Consider the following 27,054-nt stretch of genomic DNA (forward strand, 5'->3'; position numbering starts at 1 on the left):
TCTGTACCAAATGATCCTAATAATCCAGCTCATGACCCTGGCCAACCTGTTCTGGTGGACCTCTCTTACTATAGGACTAGTAGCACTTGTGCTAAAACCCCCTCTGAAGAAATATGCATGGGAAGCCTCTGGTGCTCTAGGCAAAGAGCATTGGACAAATAGATGCTGGATAATTCCATCATTCTAACTTTTCTGCCTCTCGGCAGCAGAATTCTGTTGTGTTTACTTTTTCAGAAGAACTCCGAGGGACATGAAGACCACCTAATCCATGATCAAACTGGTAATATTTTTCTGCATCCTACCACAACCCCATGGCCAGAAAGCAGCTGAGTGGCCGTGGTCTGAACTAATTGTGGTAGCATGCAGAAAAAGTGAAAGGATCTCTTTCAGGACAAAAAGGTTGTTACACACCCAAGCATACAGGATTGTTGGCGCAATTTCACATGAACACAAACTGTAGAAGTAGTTTGGTTTTGATCCAAAAATACTGAAGCACTTTTTTTGTTTGTTTGTTTGTTTTGTTTTTGTTTTTGTTTTTGTTTTTTAAGTTTAAAGTATTGATTCAAATACTGGAGTAGGACTTGATGTTAATGTTGTGACACCTACCACCCAACCACTGGTTACACTTAGCCCGAAAATTTTTGAAATTGGACCATATAGAATCAGGAAAACTGGCCAACAACAGATATTGTTTAATCTGTTATGGTCTCTTAAACAAGTCAAATTGCTGATGCAAAACAATATCTGAGAAATACAACCAGCTTGTTCACCCTTTTTGCAGACCTCTTTTCAGGCTTGGACAACCTGGCTGCGACAGTGGAAGCCTCCTAAAAACCGGCTGCCAAGAGACATAACTGGTCTTGTGGGAACAGGATTGGGAATCCTAAATAGTATTGATTCAGAAGTATAAATGAATAAATTGGCTTCCACGACTAAAGATTTAAGCAAAATACAACAACCACTGCAATCGTCCTTATCGGCCTTGGGAACACATCAGTGGTTGCTATCAAACATTCTAGCAAATTGGGAAAAGGTAAATAGGAAAGACCACAAATTGATAATTGATGGACTTAATGCCACGCAAAGCAATGTTTCCTTAGCTCTTAGCTGCATCCAGGCTCAATTATGGATGCAGTCAGTTGCTGCCGCAATTCGAAGAGAAAGTGAAGAAGGCACTTTTCCGACTGAAATTAGGAAAATAGTCTGGGACAGTGCCACTGACTTTGAAAGAGTTTTCCAATCCTGGTGGAATTTAGTGAATTTTACCTATGACCCCAGCATTTGTGCCGACCATAAGTAATGCCTCAGTGCATTTGATATTCCCTAGCATCGCATTAGGATTAAATCATGATGGACCCACTTTCTATCCTTCTGAACACAGAGAATGGGCCCGTCAAATTGATGACAAATGGCAAACTGTCAATTTAGAGTCCTGTACCATCTGAGAACAACTAGGGTTTATCTGTGAAGGTAATGCAATTGTAGCTCAAGATATTTGTCTGGACACAGAACAAAATAGCTGTCATTTTGATAGTCATCTTAACGAGACTTCTGAAACAGTCCTTGTATCTACAGGCAATGGGTGTGCCTGCTTCAGAACCGCTTGTGATACTGTGTTTATACAAAGTACAGTAGTAGCTAGTAAAAATCATTCAAATTTTTGTGCTTGCAGCTTTACTAAAATTGCAGGATGTGATTTTTCTTTTGTAGCTCCAGTTACTTCACATGAACTTTTAGAATCCAATCTCACGATGATTCACAAGCTATCGCCTACTCCCATTGGGATGAACCTTACTCTGGTAAAGCAATTATTACTTCATCAAGATCTGATAGAGATCCTAGGAAAAATCAAGGAGAATGGACAGAAAACTCTGGTAACTGTTCATCATCATGTGCAAGAAATACATCGTGTTGTAGAAAGGGTGAAAAGTGATGCCGAGCACAGGTGGTGGGATACCCTTTTCGGGTGGTCGCTTACCGCCACCGGTGTCCTGAAGAAATTGTGTCATCCCATTGTTGTTCTTTGGATTTTAGTTATGATTGGTTTTGTTTGATCAGTAATCTTGCTCATTGTGAATTGGAGAATGATGAAACGACTAACAAAATTGACATCTCTAATTAATGCACACCACTTGGCCGACATTCTTTACACTATAGATGTTCCCAGGACTGTAGACACAAGAAGATGAAAAGGTTAGAAGATATGTTTTACATAATTTTCTCTTATGATTTGTTCTAATCACGGTTTTAAATTATTTTTTGTTTCTTGATGATAAAATTGTATTGAGTAATATCGATTATTGTTTAATATAGATTATACTGGTTAATTATTTGATCAATCTATTGTTTAATTGATTCATATTGATTATGATCTCAATAATTTATTGTTTAACTAGTATTGATTTAATTAATACTGATTGTATTTTGCTTATGGATTAATTATAATTTGTTTACTGATATGTTGTGATTGTTTTCGTTTTCCTGTTTCTTCTTTCCCTTTTCCTCTTCTCTTTTCCCTGGGACGTGCTGCCAACACTTGACGAGTCCTGAAGACTCCACGACGACACCATGGAACCCTGCTGATGAAGATCTTTCGAGGGCAATCGTCAGTCACGGGGTGGTGTAAGAGCCCGTCTGAAGCCCCTCATTTTCCATTCTGCCTTCCGATTGCCACAAGAAAGAATCCCTTCCCCCACTGCAGTTCCGGCTTAGAACAGGACACAGCACAGCTGGAACCACTGAACCGTCATGCTGGCTGTTCCCAACAAGGCCTGGTAAGAACTTGGCAAGGACTTGACAAAGACCTGACATGGAGCCAGCACGGGACAGCCTGATGCGCGGCCTGCTTCTCTTCTAATCTCCGTTCTTAAGCCGAATGAACTTTTGGGGTGACTCCCGTGGTCCTTCATTGAAGACCCTTCATCTGCCTCGTTACCACTGTGACAAAGAAAGAATGAGAACCCTCCTCCCAAGGGCTGAGACTGAGACCCCTACTGCGGGGAGGAGGGGAAATTGGTGGTCTGACCACTAATGACATGACCTGTTTCCCTTCAGTAATTTTAATGGACTTATTCTTCATTGGATTCGTCTTGCTTTGGTGGTTTCTGTGGACTCACCTGTTCCCGCGTGGCGATTACAATGGACTTTCATTGTTACACTTGTTCCCCCCTCTTTCCTCTGTGGACTAGAACTGGAGCCCCGAGTCGACCAGAACTTCGGAGACTCCCCCGACACGACAGACGGATCCCCATCGTCCGGACCACTGAGGATCTCGCCTGTGTTGGTAGCTATTCCCATAGCCCTCTCCTCTCTCTCTGTCCTTCTATCTCCTTTCTAATCGCCCACTATCGCATTTACTCTTTTGGCCCCTAATAAAGGTGCATTTCTTCTGATTAACTGACAGTCCCTTGTTGTTTGCCTTTGTTGCACTTTTGGGATCGGTGAAAAGAACCATCACGACACCCCGCAAGAAGCGGATCGTGACATTAAAATTGGCGTCACGGACAGGATTTCTGTCTAGACAGAAGGGTTGCAGCTGAAAAGGCACCCACACTGTCTTTGGCAATTCATAAAGGATCCCTTAGTGCAAAAGGCGGGACACTGTTGTTTTGTTGTTGTGTGTATCTGGTCTGGGAAGGAAGGGACAACTTGAAGCAACTAAGCAGAGCCTCCCAGGCAGATTATTGTCCTTTCACCCAGCCAGGGAAGCGAAGGGCGACACAGTGAGGGCTGTGTAGTTTTGTGGAACTTAAGTTTGTAGCTCCCTGTCGTGGTTTTGGTCCCTTCACAAAATGAGTGACAATCTTAGCCTTGAAATGAAAGCTGAATTTTATGCACTACTAGCCAAACACAATGCCAAACCTTCTACGGAAGGAGAAAAATGGGCACAGAGTAATTGGTTGAACTTAGAAAATGTTATTGATAGAGTGTGTTCATTACAACATGAAACAAAATTCAAATTGGGCAAAAAGAAAATGATCTTATGCTCAGTTTTGGGAGCTTGTCTTACGGCAGCTATAGAAAATGGCTTCGAGCGAAGAAGTGAGGAACATGCTATAATAGACTCCCTTCAAAATCTAGTTGAAATTTTGCAAAAACAGTTCTATGAAGCAAAAAATGTGATCTATGCATTGCGAGCTGCCTTAACAGAGGAACATGTTAACAAATCACATCGTGCTGATTCCTCTACAGAGCCTGAGGAGAGGGAAACTCCTCACATTAAACGAATCTATCCTCATCAAGAACTTGAAGCAGCAAGTAATTGTGGGGAACATTGCTGCCATCACTTGAGACCCTTGATTAAAACTATCTCAGTGTATAACTATCTCAGTGATGATGATCTCCAACCTCACATCACAACCAAACACATACCACCACAAGTAAACACTGCCACCGAGCTAGCTAAGCTTAAAAGGGAATACGGACACCCTCCACATGAATCAGAAACAGAATATGTTTTCCGGGTGTCCCTCACTGGTGGTGATCAAATCCAATTAACTGAACAGGAAGCCAGTGGGTACTGGGGACATGGTGTCTTCTTAACAACAGGAGAGAAAGGTGACACATGGTCCCTGACACAGCGTGCAGCTTTTTGGGCCGGGGGAACAAGCCCCTTGGAAAGGGGAGATCCCATAGCTAGAATTAGTACCCCCGACCAGCTCTTGGAAAATGTGCACAAAGCTGCTTGCCTGCAAATGACTCACAAAAAGAAATGAATTCCTGGCTTTGAATCCCTGATGCAATTACCTGTGAAGCCCGAAATAATGACCCCTTGAATTTGTGGGCTTCCAGAATCACTCAAACCTACAGCAATTCTCCTTCCAAAAACGATAGCAGCTGCATCTCCTGTAGAAAGACCAGATAGATTTCCTAGTAACCAGAACGACCCATTTGTTCCCCTTTATGACTTGTTGAGGAAAGGGGTGAAATGGGATTGGAGTCTTTCTCAGGAGTCAGCATTGCAATTGCTGATTTTTGAAGCAACAGCTCATCAAGCACTGGGCCCTATCCATCCTACAGATCCTTTCCAGGTGGAATGGGCATTTGCCTCCTCAGGGCTGTCAGTACACATATGGCAGCGGGGTCCTGAGGCTCCGACAAGACCTGTTGGTTTTGATTCCCGTGGTTCCAAAGATGCTGAGAAAAGATACACTACCTGGGAAAAAGGATTGTTGATGGTTAGCTTAGCTTTCCTAGAAGTAGAAAAAATTGCACGAAAACAACCAATTGTATTGAGAGGCCCCTTCAAGGTTATCAAGACAGTCACTAGTGGGACCCCCCCTCCTGACGGGGTGGCCGAGAGGGCCTCAGTTAGAAAATGGTATGCTCAGGTTGAACATTACTGCAACTTTTTCTCAAGGACAGAAGGAACTTTAGCAGTCCAAGAAACGGAGAGCTTGGACAAACTTGCCTCTGTAATCAAAGTAAGCCCTCCTTTCTGCCCCGAACAATCAGCAAACTCTTGGTTTACTGATGCTTCTGCTAAAGGGGAAGGAAAAGTATGGAGATATAGGGCAGAAGCCCTCCACTTTTCCTCTGGTGAGCAAATGATTACAGAGGGAGAAGGTAGTGTACACGTTGGGGAGCTGATAGCTGTCTGGAGTGTTTTTCAACGAGAAGCACAGAATTCCTCTTTGGTCTGCATCTACACTGACTCCTATGCTCTGTACCAAATGATCCTAATAATCCAGCTCATGACCCTGGCCAACCTGTTCTGGTGGACCTCTCTTACTATAGGACTAGTAGCACTTGTGCTAAAACCCCCTCTGAAGAAATATGCATGGGAAGCCTCTGGTGCTCTAGGCAAAGAGCATTGGACAAATAGATGCTGGATAATTCCATCATTCTAACTTTTCTGCCTCTCGGCAGCAGAATTCTGTTGTGTTTACTTTTTCAGAAGAACTCCGAGGGACATGAAGACCACCTAATCCATGATCAAACTGGTAATATTTTTCTGCATCCTACCACAACCCCATGGCCAGAAAGCAGCTGAGTGGCCGTGGTCTGAACTAATTGTGGTAGCATGCAGAAAAAGTGAAAGGATCTCTTTCAGGACAAAAAGGTTGTTACACACCCAAGCATACAGGATTGTTGGCGCAATTTCACATGAACACAAACTGTAGAAGTAGTTTGGTTTTGATCCAAAAATACTGAAGCACTTTTTTTGTTTGTTTGTTTGTTTTGTTTTTGTTTTTGTTTTTGTTTTTTAAGTTGAAAGTATTGATTCAAATACTGGAGTAGGACTTGATGTTAATGTTGTGACACCTACCACCCAACCACTGGTTACACTTAGCCCGAAAATTTTTGAAATTGGACCATATAGAATCAGGAAAACTGGCCAACAACAGATATTGTTTAATCTGTTATGGTCTCTTAAACAAGTCAAATTGCTGATGCAAAACAATATCTGAGAAATACAACCAGCTTGTTCACCCTTTTTGCAGACCTCTTTTCAGGCTTGGACAACCTGGCTGCGACAGTGGAAGCCTCCTAAAAACCGGCTGCCAAGAGACATAACTGGTCTTGTGGGAACAGGATTGGGAATCCTAAATAGTATTGATTCAGAAGTATGAATGAATAAATTGGCTTCCACGACTAAAGATTTAAGCAAAATACAACAACCACTGCAATCGTCCTTATCGGCCTTGGGAACACATCAGTGGTTGCTATCAAACATTCTAGCAAATTGGGAAAAGGTAAATAGGAAAGACCACAAATTGATAATTGATGGACTTAATGCCACGCAAAGCAATGTTTCCTTAGCTCTTAGCTGCATCCAGGCTCAATTATGGATGCAGTCAGTTGCTGCCGCAATTCGAAGAGAAAGTGAAGAAGGCACTTTTCCGACTGAAATTAGGAAAATAGTCTGGGACAGTGCCACTGACTTTGAAAGAGTTTTCCAATCCTGGTGGAATTTAGTGAATTTTACCTATGACCCCAGCATTTGTGCCGACCATAAGTAATGCCTCAGTGCATTTGATATTCCCTAGCATCGCATTAGGATTAAATCATGATGGACCCACTTTCTATCCTTCTGAACATAGAGAATGGGCCCGTCAAATTGATGACAAATGGCAAACTGTCAATTTAGAGTCCTGTACCATCTGAGAACAACTAGGGTTTATCTGTGAAGGTAATGCAATTGTAGCTCAAGATATTTGTCTGGACACAGAACAAAATAGCTGTCATTTTGATAGTCATCTTAACGAGACTTCTGAAACAGTCCTTGTATCTACAGGCAATGGGTGTGCCTGCTTCAGAACCGCTTGTGATACTGTGTTTATACAAAGTACAGTAGTAGCTAGTAAAAATCATTCAAATTTTTGTGCTTGCAGCTTTACTAAAATTGCAGGATGTGATTTTTCTTTTGTAGCTCCAGTTACTTCACATGAACTTTTAGAATCCAATCTCACGATGATTCACAAGCTATCGCCTACTCCCATTGGGATGAACCTTACTCTGGTAAAGCAATTATTACTTCATCAAGATCTGATAGAGATCCTAGGAAAAATCAAGGAGAATGGACAGAAAACTCTGGTAACTGTTCATCATCATGTGCAAGAAATACATCGTGTTGTAGAAAGGGTGAAAAGTGATGCCGAGCACAGGTGGTGGGATACCCTTTTCGGGTGGTCGCTTACCGCCACCGGTGTCCTGAAGAAATTGTGTCATCCCATTGTTGTTCTTTGGATTTTAGTTATGATTGGTTTTGTTTGATCAGTAATCTTGCTCATTGTGAATTGGAGAATGATGAAACGACTAACAAAATTGACATCTCTAATTAATGCACACCACTTGGCCGACATTCTTTACACTATAGATGTTCCCAGGACTGTAGACACAAGAAGATGAAAAGGTTAGAAGATATGTTTTACATAATTTTCTCTTATGATTTGTTCTAATCACGGTTTTAAATTATTTTTTGTTTCTTGATGATAAAATTGTATTGAGTAATATCGATTATTGTTTAATATAGATTATACTGGTTAATTATTTGATCAATCTATTGTTTAATTGATTCATATTGATTATGATCTCAATAATTTATTGTTTAACTAGTATTGATTTAATTAATACTGATTGTATTTTGCTTATGGATTAATTATAATTTGTTTACTGATATGTTGTGATTGTTTTCGTTTTCCTGTTTCTTCTTTCCCTTTTCCTCTTCTCTTTTCCCTGGGACGTGCTGCCAACACTTGACGAGTCCTGAAGACTCCACGACGACACCATGGAACCCTGCTGATGAAGATCTTTCGAGGGCAATCGTCAGTCACGGGGTGGTGTAAGAGCCCGTCTGAAGCCCCTCATTTTCCATTCTGCCTTCCGATTGCCACAAGAAAGAATCCCTTCCCCCACTGCAGTTCCGGCTTAGAACAGGACACAGCACAGCTGGAACCACTGAACCGTCATGCTGGCTGTTCCCAACAAGGCCTGGTAAGAACTTGGCAAGGACTTGACAAAGACCTGACATGGAGCCAGCACGGGACAGCCTGATGCGCGGCCTGCTTCTCTTCTAATCTCCGTTCTTAAGCCGAATGAACTTTTGGGGTGACTCCCGTGGTCCTTCATTGAAGACCCTTCATCTGCCTCGTTACCACTGTGACAAAGAAAGAATGAGAACCCTCCTCCCAAGGGCTGAGACTGAGACCCCTACTGCGGGGAGGAGGGGAAATTGGTGGTCTGACCACTAATGACATGACCTGTTTCCCTTCAGTAATTTTAATGGACTTATTCTTCATTGGATTCGTCTTGCTTTGGTGGTTTCTGTGGACTCACCTGTTCCCGCGTGGCGATTACAATGGACTTTCATTGTTACACTTGTTCCCCCCTCTTTCCTCTGTGGACTAGAACTGGAGCCCCGAGTCGACCAGAACTTCGGAGACTCCCCCGAAACGACAGACGGATCCCCATCGTCCGGAGCACTGAGGATCTCGCCTGTGTTGGTAGCTATTCCCATAGCCCTCTCCTCTCTCTCTATCCTTCTATCTCCTTTCTAATCGCCCACTATCGCATTTACGCTTTTGGCCCCTAATAAAGGTGCATTTCTTCTGATTAACTGACAGTCCCTTGTTGTTTGCCTTTGTTGCACTTTTGGGATCGGTGAAAAGAACCATCACGACACCTCGCAATACGCGGATCGTGACACTTGCCAAGCACAGTCAGCTGCCTATGTTCTTGCTTCTTGACAAACTCACAGTTGCCCTTCTTTTCAGCAGCTGCCACCGTGTTCTCTGCATCTCGGAGCTTCTGGAGAGCAGCAGGACTTTCCAAGGAGGGATGCATGACGACTATGTCAAAACCCAGGAAAGTTGTCCTGGAACACCTCCCATTGGCATGCCAAGAGTGAATTCAAGAGGCAAGAGAGCAGCAGCCACCGTCCTGCAGCAGTCTGCGAGCTTCGCACACAAGCCAGCTTCTTGGCGGCTTCGTTCTTCGCCTCTTGCAAGCTACCGCGATCTCCGGCTGCCGGAGGCCAAGAAGCGGCTACTTCGCGCACAGATGACTGGAGCGGCAGCGGTACGCTCCGGAGCGCCGCTTTTGCCGAAAGACGCCGGGAAGCGGCTCTTGCTTTCGGCCAGCTCCGGAGCTGCGTATTCTGCCTCTCTAGTCGCCTACATCTTAGCCAAAAGCTTTTCCGCTCCAGTTCTCAAGGAGAAAGTGTACCAGCACTGCTCACTTAGCCCGACCTTGCCAAGAAATGGGATTTGCTGCACATTCCAAGGACACTGCATTTTCTTAGGCAAGCCGCAAACTGCTGACAGATGGCCGTGCTCTCTGCCCTCTCCTATCCAGCTCTTGGTAGTAGCGGGCACGTTGCAGCCTGGCGAAGGCAAGAAACCTGGAGAGCTGTCACAGAGCAGAAGGGCAGCTGAGATGCTGAAAAGCAGCAAAGCTGAACAGCCTGCCTCAGCTTCAGTAGTGTGCAATTGACTGAAGGCGAAAAACGCAGCAGCAGAGCAGCGGGCTTCTGAGCGCACTGAAGGCAATTGCAAGAATCCAGCAGTTGCTCCTTGCCAAGCACAGGCAGCTGCCTGTGTTCTTGCTTCTTGACCAACTCACAGTTGCCCTTCTTTTCAGCAGCTGCCACCGTGTTCTCTGCATCTCGGAGCCTCTGGAGAGCAGCACGACTTTCCAAGGAGGGATGCATGGCAACTAAAATAAAAACCCAGGAAAGTTGTCCTGGAACACCTCCCATTGGCATGCCAAGAGTGAATTCAAGAGGCAGGAGAGCGGCAGCCACCGTCCTGCAGCAGTCTGCGAGCTTCACACACAAGCCGACTTCTTCGCGGCTTCGTTCTTCGCCTCTTGCAAGCTACCGCGATCTCCGGCTGCCGGAGGCCAAGAAGCGGCTACTTCGCGCACAGATGACTGGAGAGGCAGCGGTACGCTCCGGAGCGGCGCTTTTGCCGAAGGACGCCGGGAAGCGGCACTTGCTTTCGGCCAGCTCCGGAGCTGCGTATTCTGCCTCTCTAGTCGCCTACATCTTAGCGAAAAGCTTTTCCGCTCCAGTTCTCAAGGAGAAAGTCTACCAGCACTGCTCACTTAGCCCGACCTTGCCAAGAAATGTCATTTGCTGCACATAACAAGGACACTGCATTTTCCTGGGCAAGATGCAACCTGCTGACAGATGGCCGTGCTCTCTGCCCACTCCTGCCCAGCTCTTGGTAGTAGCGGGCACGTTGCAGCCTGGCGAAGGCAAGAAACCTGGAGAGCTGTCACAGAGCAGAAGGGCAGCTGAGATGCTGAAAAGCAGCAAAGCTGAACAGCCTGCCTCAGCTTCAGCAGTGTGCAATTGACTGAAGGCGAAAAACGCAGCAGCAGAGCAGCGGACTTCTGAGCGCACTGAAGGCAATTGCAAGAATCCAGCAGCTGCTCCTTGCGGTAAGAGCCTGTCTGAAGACCCTCATTTTCCATTCTGCCTTCCGATTGCCACAAGAAAGGATCCCTTCCCCCACTGCAGTTCCGGCTTAGAACAGGACACAGCACAGCTGGAACCACTGAACCGTCATGCTGGCTGTTCCCAACAAGGCCTGGTAAGAACTTGGCAAGGACTTGACAAAGACCTGACATGGAGCCAGCACGGGACAGCCTGATGCGCGGCCTGCTTCTCTTCTAATCTCCGTTCTTAAGCCGAATGAACTTTTGGGGTGACTCCCGTGGTCCTTCATTGAAGACCCTTCATCTGCCTCGTTACCACTGTGACAAAGAAAGAATGAGAACCCTCCTCCCAAGGGCTGAGACTGAGACCCCTACTGCGGGGAGGAGGGGAAATTGGTGGTCTGACCACTAATGACATGACCTGTTTCCCTTCAGTAATTTTAATGGACTTATTCTTCATTGGATTCGTCTTGCTTTGGTGGTTTCTGTGGACTCACCTGTTCCCGCGTGGCGATTACAATGGACTTTCATTGTTACACTTGTTCCCCCCTCTTTCCTCTGTGGACTAGAACTGGAGCCCCGAGTCGACCAGAACTTCGGAGACTCCCCCGACACGACAGACGGATCCCCATCGTCCGGAGCACTGAGGATCTCGCCTGTGTTGGTAGCTATTCCCATAGCCCTCTCCTCTCTCTCTATCCTTCTATCTCCTTTCTAATCGCCCACTATCGCATTTACGCTTTTGGCCCCTAATAAAGGTGCATTTCTTCTGATTAACTGACAGTCCCTTGTTGTTTGCCTTTGTTGCACTTTTGGGATCGGTGAAAAGAACCATCACGACACCCCGCAAGAAGCGGATCGTGACATTAAAATTGGCGTCACGGACAGGATTTCTGTCTAGACAGAAGGGTTGCAGCTGAAAAGGCACCCACACTGTCTTTGGCAATTCATAAAGGATCCCTTAGTGCAAAAGGCGGGACACTGTTGTTTTGTTGTTGTGTGTATCTGGTCTGGGAAGGAAGGGACAACTTGAAGCAACTAAGCAGAGCCTCCCAGGCAGATTATTGTCCTTTCACCCAGCCAGGGAAGCGAAGGGCGACACAGTGAGGGCTGTGTAGTTTTGTGGAACTTAAGTTTGTAGCTCCCTGTCGTGGTTTTGGTCCCTTCACAAAATGAGTGACAATCTTAGCCTTGAAATGAAAGCTGAATTTTATGCACTACTAGCCAAACACAATGCCAAACCTTCTACGGAAGGAGAAAAATGGGCACAGAGTAATTGGTTGAACTTAGAAAATGTTATTGATAGAGTGTGTTCATTACAACATGAAACAAAATTCAAATTGGGCAAAAAGAAAATGATCTTATGCTCAGTTTTGGGAGCTTGTCTTACGGCAGCTATAGAAAATGGCTTCGAGCGAAGAAGTGAGGAACATGCTATAATAGACTCCCTTCAAAATCTAGTTGAAATTTTGCAAAAACAGTTCTATGAAGCAAAAAATGTGATCTATGCATTGCGAGCTGCCTTAACAGAGGAACATGTTAACAAATCACATCGTGCTGATTCCTCTACAGAGCCTGAGGAGAAGGAAACTCCTCACATTAAACGAATCTATCCTCATCAAGAACTTGAAGCAGCAAGTAATTGTGGGGAACATTGCTGCCATCACTTGAGACCCTTGATTAAAACTATCTCAGTGTATAACTATCTCAGTGATGATGATCTCCAACCTCACATCACAACCAAACACATACCACCACAAGTAAACACTGCCACCGAGCTAGCTAAGCTTAAAAGGGAATACGGACACCCTCCACATGAATCAGAAACAGAATATGTTTTCCGGGTGTCCCTCACTGGTGGTGATCAAATCCAATTAACTGAACAGGAAGCCAGTGGGTACTGGGGACATGGTGTCTTCTTAACAACAGGAGAGAAAGGTGACACATGGTCCCTGACACAGCGTGCAGCTTTTTGGGCCGGGGGAACAAGCCCCTTGGAAAGGGGAGATCCCATAGCTAGAATTAGTACCCCCGACCAGCTCTTGGAAAATGTGCACAAAGCTGCTTGCCTGCAAATGACTCACAAAAAGAAATGAATTCCTGGCTTTGAATCCCTGATGCAATTACCTGTGAAGCCCGAAATAATGACCCCTTGAATTTGTGGGCTTCCAGAATCACTCAAACCTACAGCAATTCTCCTTCCAAAAACGATAGCAGCTGCATCTCCTGTAGAAAGACCAGATAGATTTCCTAGTAACCAGAACGACCCATTTGTTCCCCTTTATGACTTGTTGAGGAAAGGGGTGAAATGGGATTGGAGTCTTTCTCAGGAGTCAGCATTGCAATTGCTGATTTTTGAAGCAACAGCTCATCAAGCACTGGGCCCTATCCATCCTACAGATCCTTTCCAGGTGGAATGGGCATTTGCCTCCTCAGGGCTGTCAGTACACATATGGCAGCGGGGTCCTGAGGCTCCGACAAGACCTGTTGGTTTTGATTCCCGTGGTTCCAAAGATGCTGAGAAAAGATACACTACCTGGGAAAAAGGATTGTTGATGGTTAGCTTAGCTTTCCTAGAAGTAGAAAAAATTGCACGAAAACAACCAATTGTATTGAGAGGCCCCTTCAAGGTTATCAAGACAGTCACTAGTGGGACCCCCCCTCCTGACGGGGTGGCCGAGAGGGCCTCAGTTAGAAAATGGTATGCTCAGGTTGAACATTACTGCAACTTTTTCTCAAGGACAGAAGGAACTTTAGCAGTCCAAGAAACGGAGAGCTTGGACAAACTTGCCTCTGTAATCAAAGTAAGCCCTCCTTTCTGCCCCGAACAATCAGCAAACTCTTGGTTTACTGATGCTTCTGCTAAAGGGGAAGGAAAAGTATGGAGATATAGGGCAGAAGCCCTCCACTTTTCCTCTGGTGAGCAAATGATTACAGAGGGAGAAGGTAGTGTACACGTTGGGGAGCTGATAGCTGTCTGGAGTGTTTTTCAACGAGAAGCACAGAATTCCTCTTTGGTCTGCATCTACACTGACTCCTATGCCCTGTACCAAATGATCCTAATAATCCAGCTCATGACCCTGGCCAACCTGTTCTGGTGGACCTCTCTTACTATAGGACTAGTAGCACTTGTGCTAAAACCCCCTCTGAAGAAATATGCATGGGAAGCCTCTGGTGCTCTAGGCAAAGAGCATTGGACAAATAGATGCTGGATAATTCCATCATTCTAACTTTTCTGCCTCTCGGCAGCAGAATTCTGTTGTGTTTACTTTTTCAGAAGAACTCCGAGGGACATGAAGACCACCTAATCCATGATCAAACTGGTAATATTTTTCTGCATCCTACCACAACCCCATGGCCAGAAAGCAGCTGAGTGGCCGTGGTCTGAACTAATTGTGGTAGCATGCAGAAAAAGTGAAAGGATCTCTTTCAGGACAAAAAGGTTGTTACACACCCAAGCATACAGGATTGTTGGCGCAATTTCACATGAACACAAACTGCAGAAGTAGTTTGGTTTTGATCCAAAAATACTGAAGCACTTTTTTTGTTTGTTTGTTTGTTTTGTTTTTGTTTTTGTTTTTGTTTTTTAAGTTGAAAGTATTGATTCAAATACTGGAGTAGGACTTGATGTTAATGTTGTGACACCTACCACCCAACCACTGGTTACACTTAGCCCGAAAATTTTTGAAATTGGACCATATAGAATCAGGAAAACTGGCCAACAACAGATATTGTTTAATCTGTTATGGTCTCTTAAACAAGTCAAATTGCTGATGCAAAACAATATCTGAGAAATACAACCAGCTTGTTCACCCTTTTTGCAGACCTCTTTTCAGGCTTGGACAACCTGGCTGCGACAGTGGAAGCCTCCTAAAAACCGGCTGCCAAGAGACATAACTGGTCTTGTGGGAACAGGATTGGGAATCCTAAATAGTATTGATTCAGAAGTATGAATGAATAAATTGGCTTCCACGACTAAAGATTTAAGCAAAATACAACAACCACTGCAATCGTCCTTATCGGCCTTGGGAACACATCAGTGGTTGCTATCAAACATTCTAGCAAATTGGGAAAAGGTAAATAGGAAAGACCACAAATTGATAATTGATGGACTTAATGCCACGCAAAGCAATGTTTCCTTAGCTCTTAGCTGCATCCAGGCTCAATTATGGATGCAGTCAGTTGCTGCCGCAATTCGAAGAGAAAGTGAAGAAGGCACTTTTCCGACTGAAATTAGGAAAATAGTCTGGGACAGTGCCACTGACTTTGAAAGAGTTTTCCAATCCTGGTGGAATTTAGTGAATTTTACCTATGACCCCAGCATTTGTGCCGACCATAAGTAATGCCTCAGTGCATTTGATATTCCCTAGCATCGCATTAGGATTAAATCATGATGGACCCACTTTCTATCCTTCTGAACACAGAGAATGGGCCCGTCAAATTGATGACAAATGGCAAACTGTCAATTTAGAGTCCTGTACCATCTGAGAACAACTAGGGTTTATCTGTGAAGGTAATGCAATTGTAGCTCAAGATATTTGTCTGGACACAGAACAAAATAGCTGTCATTTTGATAGTCATCTTAACGAGACTTCTGAAACAGTCCTTGTATCTACAGGCAATGGGTGTGCCTGCTTCAGAACCGCTTGTGATACTGTGTTTATACAAAGTACAGTAGTAGCTAGTAAAAATCATTCAAATTTTTGTGCTTGCAGCTTTACTAAAATTGCAGGATGTGATTTTTCTTTTGTAGCTCCAGTTACTTCACATGAACTTTTAGAATCCAATCTCACGATGATTCACAAGCTATCGCCTACTCCCATTGGGATGAACCTTACTCTGGTAAAGCAATTATTACTTCATCAAGATCTGATAGAGATCCTAGGAAAAATCAAGGAGAATGGACAGAAAACTCTGGTAACTGTTCATCATCATGTGCAAGAAATACATCGTGTTGTAGAAAGGGTGAAAAGTGATGCCGAGCACAGGTGGTGGGATACCCTTTTCGGGTGGTCGCTTACCGCCACCGGTGTCCTGAAGAAATTGTGTCATCCCATTGTTGTTCTTTGGATTTTAGTTATGATTGGTTTTGTTTGATCAGTAATCTTGCTCATTGTGAATTGGAGAATGATGAAACGACTAACAAAATTGACATCTCTAATTAATGCACACCACTTGGCCGACATTCTTTACACTATAGATGTTCCCAGGACTGTAGACACAAGAAGATGAAAAGGTTAGAAGATATGTTTTACATAATTTTCTCTTATGATTTGTTCTAATCACGGTTTTAAATTATTTTTTGTTTCTTGATGATAAAATTGTATTGAGTAATATCGATTATTGTTTAATATAGATTATACTGGTTAATTATTTGATCAATCTATTGTTTAATTGATTCATATTGATTATGATCTCAATAATTTATTGTTTAACTAGTATTGATTTAATTAATACTGATTGTATTTTGCTTATGGATTAATTATAATTTGTTTACTGATATGTTGTGATTGTTTTCGTTTTCCTGTTTCTTCTTTCCCTTTTCCTCTTCTCTTTTCCCTGGGACGTGCTGCCAACACTTGACGAGTCCTGAAGACTCCACGACGACACCATGGAACCCTGCTGATGAAGATCTTTCGAGGGCAATCGTCAGTCACGGGGTGGTGTAAGAGCCCGTCTGAAGCCCCTCATTTTCCATTCTGCCTTCCGATTGCCACAAGAAAGAATCCCTTCCCCCACTGCAGTTCCGGCTTAGAACAGGACACAGCACAGCTGGAACCACTGAACCGTCATGCTGGCTGTTCCCAACAAGGCCTGGTAAGAACTTGGCAAGGACTTGACAAAGACCTGACATGGAGCCAGCACGGGACAGCCTGATGCGCGGCCTGCTTCTCTTCTAATCTCCGTTCTTAAGCCGAATGAACTTTTGGGGTGACTCCCGTGGTCCTTCATTGAAGACCCTTCATCTGCCTCGTTACCACTGTGACAAAGAAAGAATGAGAACCCTCCTCCCAAGGGCTGAGACTGAGACCCCTACTGCGGGGAGGAGGGGAAATTGGTGGTCTGACCACTAATGACATGACCTGTTTCCCTTCAGTAATTTTAATGGACTTATTCTTCATTGGATTCGTCTTGCTTTGGTGGTTTCTGTGGACTCACCTGTTCCCGCGTGGCGATTACAATGGACTTTCATTGTTACACTTGTTCCCCCCTCTTTCCTCTGTGGACTAGAACTGGAGCCCCGAGTCGACCAGAACTTCGGAGACTCCCCCGAAACGACAGACGGATCCCCATCGTCCGGAGCACTGAGGATCTCGCCTGTGTTGGTAGCTATTCCCATAGCCCTCTCCTCTCTCTCTATCCTTCTATCTCCTTTCTAATCGCCCACTATCGCATTTACGCTTTTGGCCCCTAATAAAGGTGCATTTCTTCTGATTAACTGACAGTCCCTTGTTGTTTGCCTTTGTTGCACTTTTGGGATCGGTGAAAAGAACCATCACGACACCTCGCAATACGCGGATCGTGACACTTGCCAAGCACAGTCAGCTGCCTATGTTCTTGCTTCTTGACAAACTCACAGTTGCCCTTCTTTTCAGCAGCTGCCACCGTGTTCTCTGCATCTCGGAGCTTCTGGAGAGCAGCAGGACTTTCCAAGGAGGGATGCATGACGACTATGTCAAAACCCAGGAAAGTTGTCCTGGAACACCTCCCATTGGCATGCCAAGAGTGAATTCAAGAGGCAAGAGAGCAGCAGCCACCGTCCTGCAGCAGTCTGCGAGCTTCGCACACAAGCCAGCTTCTTGGCGGCTTCGTTCTTCGCCTCTTGCAAGCTACCGCGATCTCCGGCTGCCGGAGGCCAAGAAGCGGCTACTTCGCGCACAGATGACTGGAGCGGCAGCGGTACGCTCCGGAGCGCCGCTTTTGCCGAAAGACGCCGGGAAGCGGCTCTTGCTTTCGGCCAGCTCCGGAGCTGCGTATTCTGCCTCTCTAGTCGCCTACATCTTAGCCAAAAGCTTTTCCGCTCCAGTTCTCAAGGAGAAAGTGTACCAGCACTGCTCACTTAGCCCGACCTTGCCAAGAAATGGGATTTGCTGCACATTCCAAGGACACTGCATTTTCTTAGGCAAGCCGCAAACTGCTGACAGATGGCCGTGCTCTCTGCCCTCTCCTATCCAGCTCTTGGTAGTAGCGGGCACGTTGCAGCCTGGCGAAGGCAAGAAACCTGGAGAGCTGTCACAGAGCAGAAGGGCAGCTGAGATGCTGAAAAGCAGCAAAGCTGAACAGCCTGCCTCAGCTTCAGTAGTGTGCAATTGACTGAAGGCGAAAAACGCAGCAGCAGAGCAGCGGGCTTCTGAGCGCACTGAAGGCAATTGCAAGAATCCAGCAGTTGCTCCTTGCCAAGCACAGGCAGCTGCCTGTGTTCTTGCTTCTTGACCAACTCACAGTTGCCCTTCTTTTCAGCAGCTGCCACCGTGTTCTCTGCATCTCGGAGCCTCTGGAGAGCAGCACGACTTTCCAAGGAGGGATGCATGGCAACTAAAATAAAAACCCAGGAAAGTTGTCCTGGAACACCTCCCATTGGCATGCCAAGAGTGAATTCAAGAGGCAGGAGAGCGGCAGCCACCGTCCTGCAGCAGTCTGCGAGCTTCACACACAAGCCGACTTCTTCGCGGCTTCGTTCTTCGCCTCTTGCAAGCTACCGCGATCTCCGGCTGCCGGAGGCCAAGAAGCGGCTACTTCGCGCACAGATGACTGGAGAGGCAGCGGTACGCTCCGGAGCGGCGCTTTTGCCGAAGGACGCCGGGAAGCGGCACTTGCTTTCGGCCAGCTCCGGAGCTGCGTATTCTGCCTCTCTAGTCGCCTACATCTTAGCGAAAAGCTTTTCCGCTCCAGTTCTCAAGGAGAAAGTCTACCAGCACTGCTCACTTAGCCCGACCTTGCCAAGAAATGTCATTTGCTGCACATAACAAGGACACTGCATTTTCCTGGGCAAGATGCAACCTGCTGACAGATGGCCGTGCTCTCTGCCCACTCCTGCCCAGCTCTTGGTAGTAGCGGGCACGTTGCAGCCTGGCGAAGGCAAGAAACCTGGAGAGCTGTCACAGAGCAGAAGGGCAGCTGAGATGCTGAAAAGCAGCAAAGCTGAACAGCCTGCCTCAGCTTCAGCAGTGTGCAATTGACTGAAGGCGAAAAACGCAGCAGCAGAGCAGCGGACTTCTGAGCGCACTGAAGGCAATTGCAAGAATCCAGCAGCTGCTCCTTGCGGTAAGAGCCTGTCTGAAGACCCTCATTTTCCATTCTGCCTTCCGATTGCCACAAGAAAGGATCCCTTCCCCCACTGCAGTTCCGGCTTAGAACAGGACACAGCACAGCTGGAACCACTGAACCGTCATGCTGGCTGTTCCCAACAAGGCCTGGTAAGAACTTGGCAAGGACTTGACAAAGACCTGACATGGAGCCAGCACGGGACAGCCTGATGCGCGGCCTGCTTCTCTTCTAATCTCCGTTCTTAAGCCGAATGAACTTTTGGGGTGACTCCCGTGGTCCTTCATTGAAGACCCTTCATCTGCCTCGTTACCACTGTGACAAAGAAAGAATGAGAACCCTCCTCCCAAGGGCTGAGACTGAGACCCCTACTGCGGGGAGGAGGGGAAATTGGTGGTCTGACCACTAATGACATGACCTGTTTCCCTTCAGTAATTTTAATGGACTTATTCTTCATTGGATTCGTCTTGCTTTGGTGGTTTCTGTGGACTCACCTGTTCCCGCGTGGCGATTACAATGGACTTTCATTGTTACACTTGTTCCCCCCTCTTTCCTCTGTGGACTAGAACTGGAGCCCCGAGTCGACCAGAACTTCGGAGACTCCCCCGACACGACAGACGGATCCCCATCGTCCGGAGCACTGAGGATCTCGCCTGTGTTGGTAGCTATTCCCATAGCCCTCTCCTCTCTCTCTATCCTTCTATCTCCTTTCTAATCGCCCACTATCGCATTTACGCTTTTGGCCCCTAATAAAGGTGCATTTCTTCTGATTAACTGACAGTCCCTTGTTGTTTGCCTTTGTTGCACTTTTGGGATCGGTGAAAAGAACCATCACGACACCCCGCAAGAAGCGGATCGTGACATTAAAATTGGCGTCACGGACAGGATTTCTGTCTAGACAGAAGGGTTGCAGCTGAAAAGGCACCCACACTGTCTTTGGCAATTCATAAAGGATCCCTTAGTGCAAAAGGCGGGACACTGTTGTTTTGTTGTTGTGTGTATCTGGTCTGGGAAGGAAGGGACAACTTGAAGCAACTAAGCAGAGCCTCCCAGGCAGATTATTGTCCTTTCACCCAGCCAGGGAAGCGAAGGGCGACACAGTGAGGGCTGTGTAGTTTTGTGGAACTTAAGTTTGTAGCTCCCTGTCGTGGTTTTGGTCCCTTCACAAAATGAGTGACAATCTTAGCCTTGAAATGAAAGCTGAATTTTATGCACTACTAGCCAAACACAATGCCAAACCTTCTACGGAAGGAGAAAAATGGGCACAGAGTAATTGGTTGAACTTAGAAAATGTTATTGATAGAGTGTGTTCATTACAACATGAAACAAAATTCAAATTGGGCAAAAAGAAAATGATCTTATGCTCAGTTTTGGGAGCTTGTCTTACGGCAGCTATAGAAAATGGCTTCGAGCGAAGAAGTGAGGAACATGCTATAATAGACTCCCTTCAAAATCTAGTTGAAATTTTGCAAAAACAGTTCTATGAAGCAAAAAATGTGATCTATGCATTGCGAGCTGCCTTAACAGAGGAACATGTTAACAAATCACATCGTGCTGATTCCTCTACAGAGCCTGAGGAGAAGGAAACTCCTCACATTAAACGAATCTATCCTCATCAAGAACTTGAAGCAGCAAGTAATTGTGGGGAACATTGCTGCCATCACTTGAGACCCTTGATTAAAACTATCTCAGTGTATAACTATCTCAGTGATGATGATCTCCAACCTCACATCACAACCAAACACATACCACCACAAGTAAACACTGCCACCGAGCTAGCTAAGCTTAAAAGGGAATACGGACACCCTCCACATGAATCAGAAACAGAATATGTTTTCCGGGTGTCCCTCACTGGTGGTGATCAAATCCAATTAACTGAACAGGAAGCCAGTGGGTACTGGGGACATGGTGTCTTCTTAACAACAGGAGAGAAAGGTGACACATGGTCCCTGACACAGCGTGCAGCTTTTTGGGCCGGGGGAACAAGCCCCTTGGAAAGGGGAGATCCCATAGCTAGAATTAGTACCCCCGACCAGCTCTTGGAAAATGTGCACAAAGCTGCTTGCCTGCAAATGACTCACAAAAAGAAATGAATTCCTGGCTTTGAATCCCTGATGCAATTACCTGTGAAGCCCGAAATAATGACCCCTTGAATTTGTGGGCTTCCAGAATCACTCAAACCTACAGCAATTCTCCTTCCAAAAACGATAGCAGCTGCATCTCCTGTAGAAAGACCAGATAGATTTCCTAGTAACCAGAACGACCCATTTGTTCCCCTTTATGACTTGTTGAGGAAAGGGGTGAAATGGGATTGGAGTCTTTCTCAGGAGTCAGCATTGCAATTGCTGATTTTTGAAGCAACAGCTCATCAAGCACTGGGCCCTATCCATCCTACAGATCCTTTCCAGGTGGAATGGGCATTTGCCTCCTCAGGGCTGTCAGTACACATATGGCAGCGGGGTCCTGAGGCTCCGACAAGACCTGTTGGTTTTGATTCCCGTGGTTCCAAAGATGCTGAGAAAAGATACACTACCTGGGAAAAAGGATTGTTTATGGTTAGCTTAGCTTTCCTAGAAGTAGAAAAAATTGCACGAAAACAACCAATTGTATTGAGAGGCCCCTTCAAGGTTATCAAGACAGTCACTAGTGGGACCCCCCCTCCTGACGGGGTGGCCGAGAGGGCCTCAGTTAGAAAATGGTATGCTCAGGTTGAACATTACTGCAACTTTTTCTCAAGGACAGAAGGAACTTTAGCAGTCCAAGAAACGGAGAGCTTGGACAAACTTGCCTCTGTAATCAAAGTAAGCCCTCCTTTCTGCCCCGAACAATCAGCAAACTCTTGGTTTACTGATGCTTCTGCTAAAGGGGAAGGAAAAGTATGGAGATATAGGGCAGAAGCCCTCCACTTTTCCTCTGGTGAGCAAATGATTACAGAGGGAGAAGGTAGTGTACACGTTGGGGAGCTGATAGCTGTCTGGAGTGTTTTTCAACGAGAAGCACAGAATTCCTCTTTGGTCTGCATCTACACTGACTCCTATGCCCTGTACCAAATGATCCTAATAATCCAGCTCATGACCCTGGCCAACCTGTTCTGGTGGACCTCTCTTACTATAGGACTAGTAGCACTTGTGCTAAAACCCCCTCTGAAGAAATATGCATGGGAAGCCTCTGGTGCTCTAGGCAAAGAGCATTGGACAAATAGATGCTGGATAATTCCATCATTCTAACTTTTCTGCCTCTCGGCAGCAGAATTCTGTTGTGTTTACTTTTTCAGAAGAACTCCGAGGGACATGAAGACCACCTAATCCATGATCAAACTGGTAATATTTTTCTGCATCCTACCACAACCCCATGGCCAGAAAGCAGCTGAGTGGCCGTGGTCTGAACTAATTGTGGTAGCATGCAGAAAAAGTGAAAGGATCTCTTTCAGGACAAAAAGGTTGTTACACACCCAAGCATACAGGATTGTTGGCGCAATTTCACATGAACACAAACTGTAGAAGTAGTTTGGTTTTGATCCAAAAATACTGAAGCACTTTTTTTGTTTGTTTGTTTGTTTTGTTTTTGTTTTTGTTTTTGTTTTTTAAGTTTAAAGTATTGATTCAAATACTGGAGTAGGACTTGATGTTAATGTTGTGACACCTACCACCCAACCACTGGTTACACTTAGCCCGAAAATTTTTGAAATTGGACCATATAGAATCAGGAAAACTGGCCAACAACAGATATTGTTTAATCTGTTATGGTCTCTTAAACAAGTCAAATTGCTGATGCAAAACAATATCTGAGAAATACAACCAGCTTGTTCACCCTTTTTGCAGACCTCTTTTCAGGCTTGGACAACCTGGCTGCGACAGTGGAAGCCTCCTAAAAACCGGCTGCCAAGAGACATAACTGGTCTTGTGGGAACAGGATTGGGAATCCTAAATAGTATTGATTCAGAAGTATGAATGAATAAATTGGCTTCCACGACTAAAGATTTAAGCAAAATACAACAACCACTGCAATCGTCCTTATCGGCCTTGGGAACACATCAGTGGTTGCTATCAAACATTCTAGCAAATTGGGAAAAGGTAAATAGGAAAGACCACAAATTGATAATTGATGGACTTAATGCCACGCAAAGCAATGTTTCCTTAGCTCTTAGCTGCATCCAGGCTCAATTATGGATGCAGTCAGTTGCTGCCGCAATTCGAAGAGAAAGTGAAGAAGGCACTTTTCCGACTGAAATTAGGAAAATAGTCTGGGACAGTGCCACTGACTTTGAAAGAGTTTTCCAATCCTGGTGGAATTTAGTGAATTTTACCTATGACCCCAGCATTTGTGCCGACCATAAGTAATGCCTCAGTGCATTTGATATTCCCTAGCATCGCATTAGGATTAAATCATGATGGACCCACTTTCTATCCTTCTGAACATAGAGAATGGGCCCGTCAAATTGATGACAAATGGCAAACTGTCAATTTAGAGTCCTGTACCATCTGAGAACAACTAGGGTTTATCTGTGAAGGTAATGCAATTGTAGCTCAAGATATTTGTCTGGACACAGAACAAAATAGCTGTCATTTTGATAGTCATCTTAACGAGACTTCTGAAACAGTCCTTGTATCTACAGGCAATGGGTGTGCCTGCTTCAGAACCGCTTGTGATACTGTGTTTATACAAAGTACAGTAGTAGCTAGTAAAAATCATTCAAATTTTTGTGCTTGCAGCTTTACTAAAATTGCAGGATGTGATTTTTCTTTTGTAGCTCCAGTTACTTCACATGAACTTTTAGAATCCAATCTCACGATGATTCACAAGCTATCGCCTACTCCCATTGGGATGAACCTTACTCTGGTAAAGCAATTATTACTTCATCAAGATCTGATAGAGATCCTAGGAAAAATCAAGGAGAATGGACAGAAAACTCTGGTAACTGTTCATCATCATGTGCAAGAAATACATCGTGTTGTAGAAAGGGTGAAAAGTGATGCCGAGCACAGGTGGTGGGATACCCTTTTCGGGTGGTCGCTTACCGCCACCGGTGTCCTGAAGAAATTGTGTCATCCCATTGTTGTTCTTTGGATTTTAGTTATGATTGGTTTTGTTTGATCAGTAATCTTGCTCATTGTGAATTGGAGAATGATGAAACGACTAACAAAATTGACATCTCTAATTAATGCACACCACTTGGCCGACATTCTTTACACTATAGATGTTCCCAGGACTGTAGACACAAGAAGATGAAAAGGTTAGAAGATATGTTTTACATAATTTTCTCTTATGATTTGTTCTAATCACGGTTTTAAATTATTTTTTGTTTCTTGATGATAAAATTGTATTGAGTAATATCGATTATTGTTTAATATAGATTATACTGGTTAATTATTTGATCAATCTATTGTTTAATTGATTCATATTGATTATGATCTCAATAATTTATTGTTTAACTAGTATTGATTTAATTAATACTGATTGTATTTTGCTTATGGATTAATTATAATTTGTTTACTGATATGTTGTGATTGTTTTCGTTTTCCTGTTTCTTCTTTCCCTTTTCCTCTTCTCTTTTCCCTGGGACGTGCTGCCAACACTTGACGAGTCCTGAAGACTCCACGACGACACCATGGAACCCTGCTGATGAAGATCTTTCGAGGGCAATCGTCAGTCACGGGGTGGTGTAAGAGCCCGTCTGAAGCCCCTCATTTTCCATTCTGCCTTCCGATTGCCACAAGAAAGAATCCCTTCCCCCACTGCAGTTCCGGCTTAGAACAGGACACAGCACAGCTGGAACCACTGAACCGTCATGCTGGCTGTTCCCAACAAGGCCTGGTAAGAACTTGGCAAGGACTTGACAAAGACCTGACATGGAGCCAGCACGGGACAGCCTGATGCGCGGCCTGCTTCTCTTCTAATCTCCGTTCTTAAGCCGAATGAACTTTTGGGGTGACTCCCGTGGTCCTTCATTGAAGACCCTTCATCTGCCTCGTTACCACTGTGACAAAGAAAGAATGAGAACCCTCCTCCCAAGGGCTGAGACTGAGACCCCTACTGCGGGGAGGAGGGGAAATTGGTGGTCTGACCACTAATGACATGACCTGTTTCCCTTCAGTAATTTTAATGGACTTATTCTTCATTGGATTCGTCTTGCTTTGGTGGTTTCTGTGGACTCACCTGTTCCCGCGTGGCGATTACAATGGACTTTCATTGTTACACTTGTTCCCCCCTCTTTCCTCTGTGGACTAGAACTGGAGCCCCGAGTCGACCAGAACTTCGGAGACTCCCCCGAAACGACAGACGGATCCCCATCGTCCGGAGCACTGAGGATCTCGCCTGTGTTGGTAGCTATTCCCATAGCCCTCTCCTCTCTCTCTATCCTTCTATCTCCTTTCTAATCGCCCACTATCGCATTTACGCTTTTGGCCCCTAATAAAGGTGCATTTCTTCTGATTAACTGACAGTCCCTTGTTGTTTGCCTTTGTTGCACTTTTGGGATCGGTGAAAAGAACCATCACGACACCTCGCAATACGCGGATCGTGACACTTGCCAAGCACAGTCAGCTGCCTATGTTCTTGCTTCTTGACAAACTCACAGTTGCCCTTCTTTTCAGCAGCTGCCACCGTGTTCTCTGCATCTCGGAGCTTCTGGAGAGCAGCAGGACTTTCCAAGGAGGGATGCATGACGACTATGTCAAAACCCAGGAAAGTTGTCCTGGAACACCTCCCATTGGCATGCCAAGAGTGAATTCAAGAGGCAAGAGAGCAGCAGCCACCGTCCTGCAGCAGTCTGCGAGCTTCGCACACAAGCCAGCTTCTTGGCGGCTTCGTTCTTCGCCTCTTGCAAGCTACCGCGATCTCCGGCTGCCGGAGGCCAAGAAGCGGCTACTTCGCGCACAGATGACTGGAGCGGCAGCGGTACGCTCCGGAGCGCCGCTTTTGCCGAAAGACGCCGGGAAGCGGCTCTTGCTTTCGGCCAGCTCCGGAGCTGCGTATTCTGCCTCTCTAGTCGCCTACATCTTAGCCAAAAGCTTTTCCGCTCCAGTTCTCAAGGAGAAAGTGTACCAGCACTGCTCACTTAGCCCGACCTTGCCAAGAAATGGGATTTGCTGCACATTCCAAGGACACTGCATTTTCTTAGGCAAGCCGCAAACTGCTGACAGATGGCCGTGCTCTCTGCCCTCTCCTATCCAGCTCTTGGTAGTAGCGGGCACGTTGCAGCCTGGCGAAGGCAAGAAACCTGGAGAGCTGTCACAGAGCAGAAGGGCAGCTGAGATGCTGAAAAGCAGCAAAGCTGAACAGCCTGCCTCAGCTTCAGTAGTGTGCAATTGACTGAAGGCGAAAAACGCAGCAGCAGAGCAGCGGGCTTCTGAGCGCACTGAAGGCAATTGCAAGAATCCAGCAGTTGCTCCTTGCCAAGCACAGGCAGCTGCCTGTGTTCTTGCTTCTTGACCAACTCACAGTTGCCCTTCTTTTCAGCAGCTGCCACCGTGTTCTCTGCATCTCGGAGCCTCTGGAGAGCAGCACGACTTTCCAAGGAGGGATGCATGGCAACTAAAATAAAAACCCAGGAAAGTTGTCCTGGAACACCTCCCATTGGCATGCCAAGAGTGAATTCAAGAGGCAGGAGAGCGGCAGCCACCGTCCTGCAGCAGTCTGCGAGCTTCACACACAAGCCGACTTCTTCGCGGCTTCGTTCTTCGCCTCTTGCAAGCTACCGCGATCTCCGGCTGCCGGAGGCCAAGAAGCGGCTACTTCGCGCACAGATGACTGGAGAGGCAGCGGTACGCTCCGGAGCGGCGCTTTTGCCGAAGGACGCCGGGAAGCGGCACTTGCTTTCGGCCAGCTCCGGAGCTGCGTATTCTGCCTCTCTAGTCGCCTACATCTTAGCGAAAAGCTTTTCCGCTCCAGTTCTCAAGGAGAAAGTCT

Source organism: Vidua macroura, chromosome 9 (assembly GCF_024509145.1).
Source record: "Vidua macroura isolate BioBank_ID:100142 chromosome 9, ASM2450914v1, whole genome shotgun sequence".
In the NCBI taxonomy this organism is placed as follows: domain Eukaryota; kingdom Metazoa; phylum Chordata; class Aves; order Passeriformes; family Viduidae; genus Vidua; species Vidua macroura.